Consider the following 14,508-nt stretch of genomic DNA (forward strand, 5'->3'; position numbering starts at 1 on the left):
TTTCTATAAATATTTTTACTACAAATAACGTCAGTATTTATATCAGTGAGGAATTAAATGTTTAAATCACAAGTGAACGTAGTTATGCAGAAAAAAAAGTCCACAATTTTGAAAAAATGAGATATTGATGTTATCGGGTCCAGTAAGATCAATTCTATGTTCTGCTTAAAAAAAGCCGGACTGCTTTCATACAAAAAACTGTAAAAATCACCTTCTGAAAATAGTGTCGATCACAAAAACGGAATTTCTCAATTTGCAGAAAATACCCACAGGACTAAAAAAATCTTACGGTACTTTAAAATTCATTTACACTGTTCAAACACATAATAAGATTCTTGTTTGTAATACCAAAAAACGAATGTATTCATTGATAATCATTTGTCAAAGTCAAAAACATTCCAACTGCAGTGTAGATTTGATAATTCTCTCTTCTCACAGTTTCACTTTTTTATGGCTGGCTGTTTTCTGCACAACTACGTTCAAGTTATACTATCACTTTACTTTTAACAATGATAAATCATGCTGATGGATTTCTTTTAAATAAACAATTTGATCATTAACAGTATGCAATACAGATTTACATCTGGTGTTACTATAGAATACACATCTCCAATAAGTTTTCTTCCCATTTTCCTTCATCTTGTAATATCTGCTGTCCCCCAGTTTAAGCATCGGTTTACCCTTTTCGGATTTAATAAAAACAGCTGAAAAAAAATCAATTTCAGTAATTTCTTAGGAATAAACTAACCAGTAACAATAAAAGCAACCGCCCCTTTCCTGAAACTGTTCATAAAGACTTATATCTTTCTTTAGTTTCACATACTTATTCACTATTTATTTTATTTTTTTAAACTACTATTCACTATAATTTTTTTAGCGAGAATGCTATATTTATTTACGATCAATCCGCTCAAATAACAGAACATAAAAACTTTGAAAGCTTTCATTGTACCCCTTACTGCAGTAGAGTCACCAAATACAGATGGTCAGTACATTCACCGTCTAGTTTCTTTGTGACAGTGAAGGGAAACGGTGTTAGTTCCGAACTGGGACCACATTGAACTGGGAACATATTTGTAAATACCCGACGCATTATTCTTTCAGGATGCTTTGTAATTACTTAATTTTGTAATGCCACGAAATCGTCCCCGAGTAGCACCTGCTAACGTCACGCAACATAAACATTCTTGTTTTCGATGTTGTATCTCAACTACGAATTTACGAATATGCTTCCCGGATCCCGCTGCGAAAGGAAGAATAATGTAGTAACATAAACCGAACGATTATAAACAAGTTAAATTATTGTAAACGAAGATTTGAAGAGGAAACTCCTAAAGTTATTGATTAAAATATTAATAGCAATTCATTTATACTGTCCGCCTCGTGGTCAAATAGTAAGCGTGTTTGCCTACCATACAAGAGTTCTCGTGTTCGATTTCCGACATGGTCGACGTAAAATATTTATTTAAAAAGTTGTTTTTACACTAAAATATATCATAGTCCCCAGACTGGCACCTAAAGCGTAAGACTGCTCGTCTTGCTTTCATGTTACAAAAATGATCAAGATATGTTGCGGTAGGTGTACCAATGCGGGCCTTATGGACCATAAGAATAATAATTGAAAGAAATAAAAATTACTTTTGTTCTGACCGCCTTGTGGTCTAGTGATTGACGAATTTGCCTACCATGCAAGAGATGTCGGGTTCGATTCCCAAAATATTGATTTAATATGTGATTTTATAAATACTTCAATATCTCCTAGTCCCTGGACTGGCATCTGAAGGTGAAAACAAAAGTTAAGGTCAAGTTTAAGTAACAAAAATGGTCGAGATACGCTGAGATTGTTGTACCAATGCAGTGCCCTATGCATCACTAGTTGTGTATTATTTTTATAAAACGAAGATTTGAAATTCGTATTTATTTTGAACTGCATATACCACTTTTTTGTATAAGCTGATGTAATACAGTAATGAATTCCCGAAATCACCTTAATATTACAAATATTTAAGTAAAATAGTGGTTTTAAAAATGTTTTTATTCAAAATAATTAAAAACAACAAACAACATTTTCTCCAAATCTATGCTGACAAATTTGGATGTTTATCCTGAAGAGTTTATTTGTTTTATTTAACACTTCATATACATATACAATAAAATATATACATATAAGGGCGGGCATATTGCCTTAAGGCAATTTCTTCCTACCTACCCAAACCGTTCAGTTTGAGTAAGTTTCAAGTACATGGACATATTCTAGGTAATTGTGCAGAATCTTATAATTTTATACAAAAATTAAAAACAAAAGTAACTAAAAATTTACACCATACTATAAAGAGAGGAGAGGAGAGGTGACGGGAAGGAAAGAAGAAGGAGAAATGAACAACTCGAACATTTAGATAGTGACATTTCAATCTTGATTTAAATGTAAATTAAGAAGGGGGTCTCTAACATTAATGATATATTTTTCCACAATCGAGCAGCTACAACCGTGAAAGAGGATTTATATCAGTATTAGATATTTTTTTCAGCAGAGATTAAGCTGTTGAGAAAATGGACGTCTAGACATTTAAATTGGTTTACTTCAAAATGCATACTTTTATTCTCTTTGATAAACCAACATGCATGCGAAAATACGTGAATATGTAAGTCAACTACTTATAGGCAGAATGGTGAATGTTACCCTGACTATCTTCCATATTCTCAACAACTTCATCCCTGTTGAAAAAATATCTATGTAAAATAGAAGCATTTAGTTTTAATATAACTTCTAGGCAATATTTTGAGTTTGTCAACATTTTTGTAGTCATGTGAGGGATTTCACCCTTTAGTGAATTATAATATTTACATGTTACAACACAGATGGAGAATATTTATTACCTTAGTTTCTAGGTTTGGATTCAACTCCACAATGCGTAAAAACATACAGTCCATTCAAATCTTCAAAAAACTGTGTATGTGTGAGAAAAAAAAATTTCATATAAAACATGTAGTATTAGTTAATTCACGGACAGGCCCTAACACATCAACGTAGGCTTATTGAAAATTTAAACGCACTGTACAATCTGTACGCGTACATACAATATACCTACATATAAATAAGTATTTGGACGGAGATATGAATATGAATATGAACCTAACCTAATGTTAACGGCAAGTAACATTATTAAAGATATACATTTTTGTTATTTTAGTATAGTTATTAAAATATGAAAATACTGTTTTACTTTGATACAACAAAACACAATCATCAGTTTAATTATCAAATTAGTTTATTTTTACAAATTACCTACACATTAGAAAATGTTTAATAGAGATGAAACGGATATCCGGTAACTATCCGGTAGGTATCTTTCTGTCCGGCTGAATGCCGGATAGTAGCTCAATATGCGACGGATACCTAATATTCATTTAAGTGCAAAAATTTCATGAAATCAACTCCACTACATTAATTAATTGATATGGACCGTGCTTGGGATAAGGGAAGTAACCGTCATTATTTGAAAAAGCTTTTTTTTTTAATACTCGCGAGTGTTCAGCATAAAAAAAAGATTTGGACTTATAAATTTAAACCCAAAAAAAGAATTTAACTTTAGTACTAACGATTTTTTTTCAAATTAAAAATATATTTGCTTGAACAAAATAAAGCGCAAGGGATGAAATTACCCAAAACTATTATAATTCTTGAATTAATAAACTTAAAAACCATACTGATATGCAACCCATTCGATAAATGATCGTTAAAAATATCACAAAAACATTTTAACCGGTTTTATTTTACGCAATTTTTTTTTTTTTTTTTTTTAACAATGACCGACATTCGAATACAGGGATGTTTTTATTGTTTTATTTGAGAACTAGACGGATATCCGCCTATCCAGCTGAGGGGCTTGCCGGATGTCGGATATCCGGTATCCGGCAAAACCACTATCCGTTTCATCTTAAATGTTTAATATTTCTTTATAAAAAATATAAGTACCTACATTTTTGATATTGTAAACAGAGTAAAGGAACATAAAACTAATGTACCTGCTACTTATTGTATAATTCACTTTGTTTATGTACGCCACTGAAATTTATAATAGTAGATTAAAAAATATTTAATGCTTACGTACAAAACTGCAATTTTAACAAACTGGCCACTTTGAACGTGCCTAACTTTCGTTTGTGTAGGAATAATTTATTTTTTTCAAAATCAGTCATTTAATTTTTCGTCGCTCATATATTTTCATAAAATTGATGTTGGATAGGTTGTAAATTCGCAATATTTTTTAATACAATTTCCGTCGCGGTACTTACTCTCTGCGGCGTAGACGGCGCGTAATATCAACGACGTGTGCGAACTAAACACAGCAAGCGAACCCCATGCACGATTAATTCCTTGTTTAATTTGTTATTTTTGTGTTATACTTTGTTGATCTTATTAACTTATAATAATACATTTGTAAAACATATTTGCCTAGTGTGAAAATGCCACTTGGACGTAAATACAACGATAAAATAAAATAAAACAATAACTTACATTTTTTTAACGAGTTCCTGAGGCATATTTATATGTTTCAATGTCAAGGTTTTTTTAACTAGCTATATATTATACTAACTAACTAACTAACCATCACGCCATTTCCCCGGAGGGGTAGGCAGAGAGGATAGAACGCCACACCACTCTGTCCTGGCACACTTCCTTTGCTTCCTTCACATTCATACATCTTCTTATGCACGCACGTCGATTATTCCGACTTTTCACATGACCACTTTCAAGAATTTGTTGTACTTGATCATGCCATGTCTTTCTCGGCCTTCCTCGACTTCTACAACCAGACACATTCGCATCATAATTTTTTTTAGCCGTTCTTTCATTATTCATTCGCTCTACATGACCGAACCATCGCAAAAGACCTTTCTTAATGTTGTCGATAATGCTTAACTCAGCCTTGCATTCTGCTCTAATTTCGACATTAGGGCACCTATCATACATTGTTTTTCCGCACATTCGCCTGAGGGATCGCATTTCATTTCATTTATATTATTGTTTTAATATATTACAACAGAGATGAAGAACATTTAAGAAAGGGTAATATAGAAGTCTAGGCATCTACAGGGCTTATGACCTGTCAATGGCTGGTTTAAGTGGCCACTTTACACACTGTGTAACATTCACCATTCTGCCTATATTTGAACATCTATATTCCTTCAATTCTTTCATCTGTTGATGTTTGTGAAGTGTAAATAATTCAATTAGATGAATCTCACCTGCATAAATAAAGGTTTCAGCTCTTTAACTTCACAAACAGCAACAGATGGAAGAAATGAAGAAATATGGATGTTCAAACATAGGCAAAATGGTGAATGTTACACAGTGTGTAAAGTGGCCACTTAAACTAGCCAATGACAGATCATAAGCCCTGTAGATGCCTAGACTTCCGTATTCCCTTTTCTAAGGTATTCTCCATCCCTGTTGTAATTTGTTCATGTGAAGAATAATTGCTTCAACCAATCAATGACAGGTCAGTTCATGAATGCTTAGCTTACTTTTGCAAAAATATTCTAGGTCTGTTGAAATTTCTGTTAAAAACAACATTATACCCCTTCAACATTTTTAACATGACCCTAGACATCCCCTGTACGACCATCGGATGGCTCCTCCGAGATTGGGATCGAGAAGGAGTTTCCCCAAAGTCACAACTGACTCGGAGACCTCTGCAGAAAAACGCGATCTGTGGAGAGAGGAACTCGGCGATAGGCTCTGGATAATGCCATCTGAAAGCATAAACACCGCCCATAATTTAAACTTCCCTACGTGGAAAGTTCTTAATAGACTAAGGGTAGGGGTGTCTAGGTGCAAATACAACCAACGGAGGTGGGGTTTTCTGGAGGGAGATGACATGAGCTGCGATTGTGGAGAGGTGCAGGATGATCCTCATCTGCTGCGGTATTCACAAATGCAGTTAACTTGTGATGATAATATTTTGAGGATGGCCACTGACAAGGCGATATCTGTCGCTGCACACTGCTGGAGTGGCAAGGTCTAAAGTCCGGACCCGATAAGTAAGTAACATTTTTTATAAACTTCCAATTAAAACACAAATCAAAATGATCAATAATCTCACACATTATAATATACTATGCATATGTACTTCATTATCACAACCACTGTATTGTACTATCTGCTTACTTTATATTTTTACTTTTACAATTTGTGGTATGTTTTTCATAAATTTCGGAGAAAATATAACAACTCTTCTTAATAAATATAAAATATTTTTTTTTTAGTATGCCAAAATGTAATTCGACATGGACTGGATTCCATTCTCAAGGGATTCATTAAGATTGACAACACATATTTTCTTCCCAATTCTCCATTTGTTGTAATATAGGTCAAGAATAATATATTACATTGCATAAAATAGTCCTATGGGATGAAGACGGTAAGCTATTATATTTTTCCGTATTGTCTCAAAGTGAGTTTACTAGCTCCTGAATTATAATTTTTTAAAGCAAAAGTCGTTTGAGTATAATAATAATAATAAAGTACGATATTTCGTCTTTTTTGTACTATTCCAAAATAAAGCCTGTAGTTTTTGAAAATCATAGATAGTGATATTATTCAGTGGGTACAGTTTTTTCATACTGTTGAGAATTCTGTAGCTCCCGGTAGTGAAATCCACAGATAATAATTTTTGTTTGTACATTGTACATACATGTTTTACAAGTAATAAAAATAAAGTACCTAATTATAATTAAGAACGATATTCCGTACTCTTTTGTACTATTCCAAAATGGGGCCTGTAGTTTCTGGGAATCATAGATAGTGGCATTATTCAGTGGGAACCGTTTTTTCGAAATGTTAAAAATTCTATAGTAATGAAATCCACACATTCACATTTTAGTATGTAAATTGTACATACATGCTTTACAAGAAATAAAGTACCTAATTATAATAATGTTCAGTATACAGTACTTTTTTTTTGTACTTTTCCAAAGTAAGTTTTGGAGTTTTTCGTAAGCATAATTATACATATAGAACCCACAAATTATACAGGCAATTAAAATAAACTTCAATATTCAGTACCAATCTTTTCGTACTGTTCCAAAGTGAGTTCTGTAGCTTTTGGTAAGCATAACTATACATTTTGAATGCCTGCATATTTTACAGGTAATTATAATAAAGTTCCATTTCTATTGCCATTTTTTCGTACTTTTTCTTAAAGTTTCGTAGCTTCCGGTAAGAGATCTTCACATTTAGAGTGCAAGTTTCTGTACTCCGAGAGAGATCCCTAGAGCTTGATGAGGCTCCCGTTAGGACTCATGAAGTAGCTGGGGGCGGGGTGACAGTGGGAGCCCTTGGTGGATATGCCGCGGCCATCCTTGATGTAGAGCCAGGCCTTGCAGCCGCGGGAGTCGTAAGAGGAGCAGCGCCAGCGCTCGTACTTTTTGCCGCTCTGCTGCCAGCAGTAGGTGTACCCGCCCACCATGGCCAGCGGCCGCCCGCGCTTCGAGGGGATGAAGATAACTGGAACACAAATCACCGTTATAACCAAGGGTGTAAGATTTAAACAATATTATGTATCGTCATTATCATACACTTTTTTATTCATCATTTCCCCTTTTTTTTAGTACCATGCTGAAGTCTGTTTCGAAGAATTGATGTATTTATGATTTTACAATTTTTGTATTTATTTTTTAAATTAACAATAATGTTCCCTCACTGGGTGTTTCTTTCCGAGAGAAGCATTTTACATAATTTTGAAACATGCTCTAAATACAAGTAAAACAAATTTAACTTTTGACATATATCAAATAAAATCTTCTTAACAGCATTTTTATAGTTAAAAGAACTAACTAATTCAACAATATTTTAAGTTTGTTTAAATTTTTGTAGACAATGACTGGATTCAACTCCCCGAGGAGCTGTTTATATTTACATATTACAACAGAGATGAAGAACACTTTAGAGAAGGTAATATAGAAGTCTAGGCATCTACAGGGCTTATGACCTGGTTGAATTGGTGGGTTTAAGTAGGCACATTACACACTGTAACATTCACCAATCTGCCCGTATTTTAACATTTATATGCCTTTTATTATTTCATATGTTGATGTTCATGGTTCATGTTCACGATTGATCTAATTGAATTATTTCAACTACGTACTAGGTAACGCCTGAAAATGGTGTTTTTTAAAATTTCTATACTTCTTCATGCACCAGGTGGATTTACCAATCCTATCAAGTTCAAAATATTGTTGATTGTGTATATATTGTAGGTGAAATAATTCAATTAGATGAATCTCACCCGCATAAATAAAAGGTTTCAGCTCTTTAACTTCACAAACATCAACAGATGAAAGAATTTAAGGCATATAGATGTTCAAATATGGTGAATGTTACACAATGTGTAAAGCGGCCACTTAAACCAGCCAATGACAGGTCATAAGCCCTGTAGATGCCTAGACTTCTATATTACCTTCTCTAAAATGTTCTTTATCTCTGTTGTAATATGTTAATACTTACTAATTATCCATTAGGAACAATGTAAGTAGGTTGTACACTTTAATCGAGAAGTAAACCAATCCTCTTTGACCGAAAGTCGTGTCCTCGTTTCTAACTTCACAATATTTTTAATAAGTCTAAACGTTTACAGACAAGTACTGAATTTTGGAAAACATACGGTGAAGTGATCACCGAAAGCAACCAATAACATGTATAAAGCCATGTAAATGCATGTACCACATTCCTTTCTATTTGTTATTATTATTTGTCTACAAAATTTTGGATATGCTCAAAATATTGTTGAATATATATTTTTTAATAATTGCGTTCTTATACTTTAGTCAAGTACTTAAATTATAGAGCCACTCAGCTGTAGATAACCGTGAAAGAAAACGCACTGTGTTAGAGCGTCATTCGTTCAATTTACGACAAGGAAGATATGAAATATTTATTGAAATGGACACGGAAGAAATGATGATCTTAATTATAACTAATGGATCATCTACCGAAATTTCTTGCAGGAACTGGATTTTATTTATAATACGGTATTTAGTTTTTACTAAAAATTATAAAGGGGCCGCTAGTTAATATCTCCTTCTAATGCGTGCTCCGGTCAAGTCCCTGTCTAGGGTAATCAGGCAAATCTCTGGATTTGCTCTTAGAGAATTATCTGGACATGATCGACGAAGAATAGTTTTTTTACTGATTAGTCATTTTATTTTTCTACGTACATACCTGCAATGGAATGTCGTTTCTTTGTTTTCGAAATTTTTCAATCTACCTGAATATTTTGTGTGGTTCTGGTAGCATTATTAATTATTAATGACGTATTCACCTTTATTACATTTTGATCGCTCACTAAGTTGACTTTTTGTGAGTATATTTGATATATCTGAATAATATGTGTAGTTTTGGTAGGAATATTTTGAATCACAGATTCTTCTTAATTGCATCCCCCGAACAACAAAAAATACGTTTTGACACCCAAAGGGACAAAATTTCCAGGTGCCCGAATTAAGGCTCGAAGGACCAAATTTTCTAACATGTGTCTGCTAGTAATAAAAAAAAAATAAACAACACGGAATGATAAAATGGTTATAAGATGCTGTCAATATGCATCAAAATATAATTACATCAAATAAGTAGAGAGAGCAAAGAAACACGTTTTTATACGACATTTTAGTTCAAATATATTATGTTTTTGACATAAAACTCATCTACGAGACGTATTTTGTTTTTAGCATTTTACATATGTAATTTTTTTGAATTGATTTAAACATATACATTATGCATATATACATAGTTGTGACACTTTTTTTTTAATTACTAAAATAATACATATATAAAGACTATATTTAAACGAATAGATAGATACTGTTTATCTCTGTTTAAATCACGTCTGAAGAAACATCTCCTTTCTTTTCCCTAATCTCTCCTCCTTTCCTTTTTCCTCTTTTCTCTTTTTTCCTTTTTCCCATTGAGTAATAGTTTTGATTTAAGGTAATTTATAAACAAATACGTTTATTTCTATTTTTATATATTTTTAACTTTTTAATCTTTTTTTTTTCTATTGAATATGTTCTGTAACTTGAATTATAAAAATAAAACTTTTATTTTATTGGTTGGTTGGAAGAAATTGCCATTTGGCAATAAGCCCGCCAATGTTAAAATAACATTATGTACAAAAAGTTAAATAAATATATACATAGAAAAAAGTCGAGATTAAAAAGAAAAATCAAACAATGTTGTAAATTACAATAGTCAGCTCGACTTAAGATATATTTTTTTATTTATTAAAAATAATTTGTACAATGGAAAGTGTGATTTGTAGGGGTACAAATAAAATACAATGGATGATTCAAGTATGTGAGGAATTGAAACTTAGAAACGACTCTTGCCTATGCACATACTCCCTCGCATAGTAAAGAGACTCCCGGACGAAATAAAAAATAGTGATATGAATAAAAACAAAGTAAAATTGGTTTTAAAAATATTTTTCTTAAATTCTAAGTTTAGTCTATAAAAAAAAAAAAAATTATAAAAAATGGGGAAACCAAACAATTTAAAACAGTGTAAAAAAAAGTGTTTGTTTATTATTTTTTATATATTTCGTTTTCAATTTATTATACTATGTTACAAAAATGTTTAAAGAGAGAAATCCCTGCAAAAAAACTGCTTCTGCAGTTTGGCGGAAATTTAAAAAAAAAAAATTGTTTTGAATTTAAAAAAGAAAAAGAAATAAAAAAAAAAAAAAAAAAAACTCACTAGAAATTCCACGATAAGTCACATTTAATGAAATTATTATAACAATTAGGCATGTCTAAATTATTGTAAACATGTTCTGAATCTAACCTTCCGGAAATCGAATAAAGATTGGGAAAGTTTTCGAGAAGGAAACAAAGAAAAAATGGGTGATTTATCTATCAATTGTTATGTGTATGCTGATGATGCCGTGCTTCTTGCTAGCAGCAAAGCCCTGCAATTATTGAAAACAAAAGTCTACTATGTACTATGTATGCAAGAAAAGCTCGAGATTAGCAATTGGCAAAAGTTGACAAATCTGCTTTCCTTCCATACTTTCACTTTTATTCGCTTTTTATGTAACTTGATATTTTTATGTTTTTTATTAGGTATTTTTTAAATTAGTATGTATGTCATTGTGGTATTCCCGATAGCGAAAATGTGGACGCGTTAGCCAAGGAGGCGGTCCATTCCGGGATCCTGCCTTTTGTAAATTTCTACCACTAGGTGATCTACTCGTTACGATGAAGGAGAAGAAACTACGTATATGGCAGAAACATTGGGAAGCCTCCTCCCGAGCTAAGGGTCAACATTTTTCCCATCTTAAACTTAACGTTACGGAAAAACCTTGGTTCTCTAAAATGATTCTGAACAAGTTCGAGACTGCTCTATATGTCGAATGTGCATAGGATACCGCTGCAATGGCTCTCACTTGTCCAGAATGCATATTCGGGATTCTGCCATGTGTGAATAAGGAATATACAAACCACATTTTTTTTGTATGCCCAATAAACTATTGTTATCCCGAATTCCTATCAAACCTTTTCAATATCAACACAAATTTTCTAAATGCTCGAACATCGTAACTTTTTATATACTTACTTCATTTCGTTACCAACACCATCATGATTTTCGAACTTTTTAACGTACATATAAGAAAGTCTTGATTTTATACGGATTTTATTTCTAGCAAGTTGGAACATGAATATAAAAGCCCAGTCGTGTATTTATTGTGAATAACCATATAAAAAATGATAAAATATTTTTTTATTTAAAAGTCAATGTATTATTATATCAAATAATTTAAAATGTTTATAAAATATGTGTTAAAACCATGTAAAAATTACAGGTGATTACAATTAATCAGTCATACTAAAGTAACGAAACACAGAAATAAACTAAAAAGCATGTTTAATTTAAAACTTAATTTATTGTTTAAATAATTAATTTTCGATACATTTAAAATGACTAGCATAATTTGAAATTTGACTAGATTAAATATTGATAAACAGATATTATTTAGGTCATTAAAATGGTAGTCTAAAAAATATAGTGCGAATCTCCACTCCAAGGTGGGTTGTGACTACAACTCCTATCATTGCATTCTTTCGTTGGAGTAGGGAGAGGGGATGGGCTGCCACACACGACATGCATTCCGGGCTTCTCATAAATTTTCTTCGATTGTTTCTGCTTTTGACATGACCAGACTTAAGATTTTGGTTGATCTTAACATGCCACCCTTTTCTTGGTCGTCTTCGCCCTACGTTAGATTCGTTCCACAAGACCAAACCATATAAGTGAACCTGTTTCTATCTTATCAATAATCTGTCTCAGATTTGCACTCTCGTCTGATTTCATTATTTTTAACCTACACAGATCGCATTTCAATCGCGTTCACTCTTCTTTCATTATTCCTCTGCCAGTTTCATGTTCTTCTTCCATACGCAGGTGTCTAGCTTCGGTTGACATGTTTATACTGTACTTACTGCGCTGTTTATTTTTTTGCCTGCATTTAATTTTCTATTAACATATTTTTCTATTCTTCCATTTCTTAAAACACGCTTTCCGGATACAGAAATTCTTCAACTTGCCCAAGACATTCTAGAAGGTAGGTTGTTCAATTCATATATTGTGTAATTGCAAATGTGTATTACTGCATGTCTTCACATTTTAATTCCTTGTTTTGTGGTATCCATTATAGCCTGAACCATATCTATGTATATGTATAATATGTACCTATCTGACTTCACGTAGAAAGTTTAACCTATCGAGATCTAAACTGGATGCATGTGCATGTACGTGCTCATGTAGGTATATTTACGAATGCATTACGAGTTCCCCGACTCTTTTCAACTTTCTAGCAAGTTGGGGTACGCTTACGTACAGGCATGGTTTTCACTATACTAGACTAAAAACAATATAAACTGTACACTGGACTGGGTAGAATATTAATTGTAAATGGGTAGAAAGTTGCAAAGAAAAGAGGAAGAAGAAGACAAAAAGAGTCTTTCGGAATGTTATATGTGGATGCAAGCAAATGTTTAACAGGTGAAAGATAACAAAATTAAAAATATTTGTTGCGTACCCAAGTTTAGAATTAAAATGCATGCGGACTCGGAAGAAAATGACCCTTAAATTTACAAAGAAGAATTGTGCATAGATACTGTTTATTGTTTCGACGAGTGTTTTGTTTAAAAATATTAACTTAGTCCTAACATTGAAAACATAAATACTATTTTATTCCTCTATCTTCTCGTGCCGCTCCTATCGGAGGTTGGCGACCATAATTTGGAACTCCTCTCGATCCTGGGTCGTTCAGTAACTCAATCACAAATAACTATCGACGAGCTTAAAAACATGCTTAGCATTTGAGCGATCCCAATGAACAATAATGAACATGCTTAAGTTATCGCAATCGTAAGTCAATGCGTGTGTAATCTCTAAGTCAACGCTCGTGTTGGTTTGTTTTTTGTTTTCCTCGTAAATAAATACAGTTCATTGGCAAAAAATCGGCGTTTACTATAAAAAATCATACAATATTTTGCATTTGCAAAGTAGAAAAGAGTATCTGATACAAAAAAGTGAAAATTAAATTACAATTACTATGGCGAATGCTTTTCTTGACATTTGGCATGCCAACCGCCGGCTAAATGCAATGAATAGCGTGATAAATAATAAATGAATATATTAAAATAGCATTTTATATTATAAATAATGGGAATATTTCCCATATTTACATCGGTGAAATTCAAATATGTGATTGAGCAGCAGGATTGTACATCGCAAAACGTAAATATTTTGACATTTAATATTAGGTGTTCACGGTTGTTTTATTGTGATCGCGAATACGACAAACAACCATGGTGAGAAATTGTTATCACGTCGCTTTTTAGCACGTCGATGGTTATTTGTGATTGAGCTACTGATGAGCATTACTGCATATGGTATTCCAAACAACTGCCGAAGATTCCAGAGCTATGATATTATATTACGTCCCATATCCCGTCCTAACCCTTTATCTTCGCTTCAACTATGAGCTGTAGAAGGAAATATTTTTAAAGTATGCGGTCTTTTGTCCTTCGACAGCGGTTAACAGTTCACTATCGTTTTAAATTATATTTAGTATCCTTTTGTTGGAACACTCTTTCAGCCCCTAAGGTACACAGCATTCTCTTGTACAACCACATTTCAAATGCCTCAATTTTATTTATACAATACAACCTACCGAATCTACTTAGATAAATAATGAGGAGAAAAAACACGTTGCATTATTACAATTAAAAAGTATTTTCAGTGACTATGATCAAGATTAAGGTTAGTTACTATTGAGTTTACAGTCCACGCAAAAGCCCGACAGCCATTTCCTCTGGAACATTGCCAACGAACCTTAGATGAGTAAGAGTACTGCTTGGAAAATGTATGACCGTTCATCACTAGCAGTGGATTGCCTTTGGCGGACAAAACGTATTGCAAACCTACAGAGAGAAAAAACAAATCAG

This window comes from Micrasema longulum, unplaced genomic scaffold (assembly GCF_059751315.1).
Source record: "Micrasema longulum isolate JH-2025_06_02 unplaced genomic scaffold, ASM5975131v1 h1tg001039l, whole genome shotgun sequence".
NCBI classification, from domain to species: domain Eukaryota; kingdom Metazoa; phylum Arthropoda; class Insecta; order Trichoptera; family Brachycentridae; genus Micrasema; species Micrasema longulum.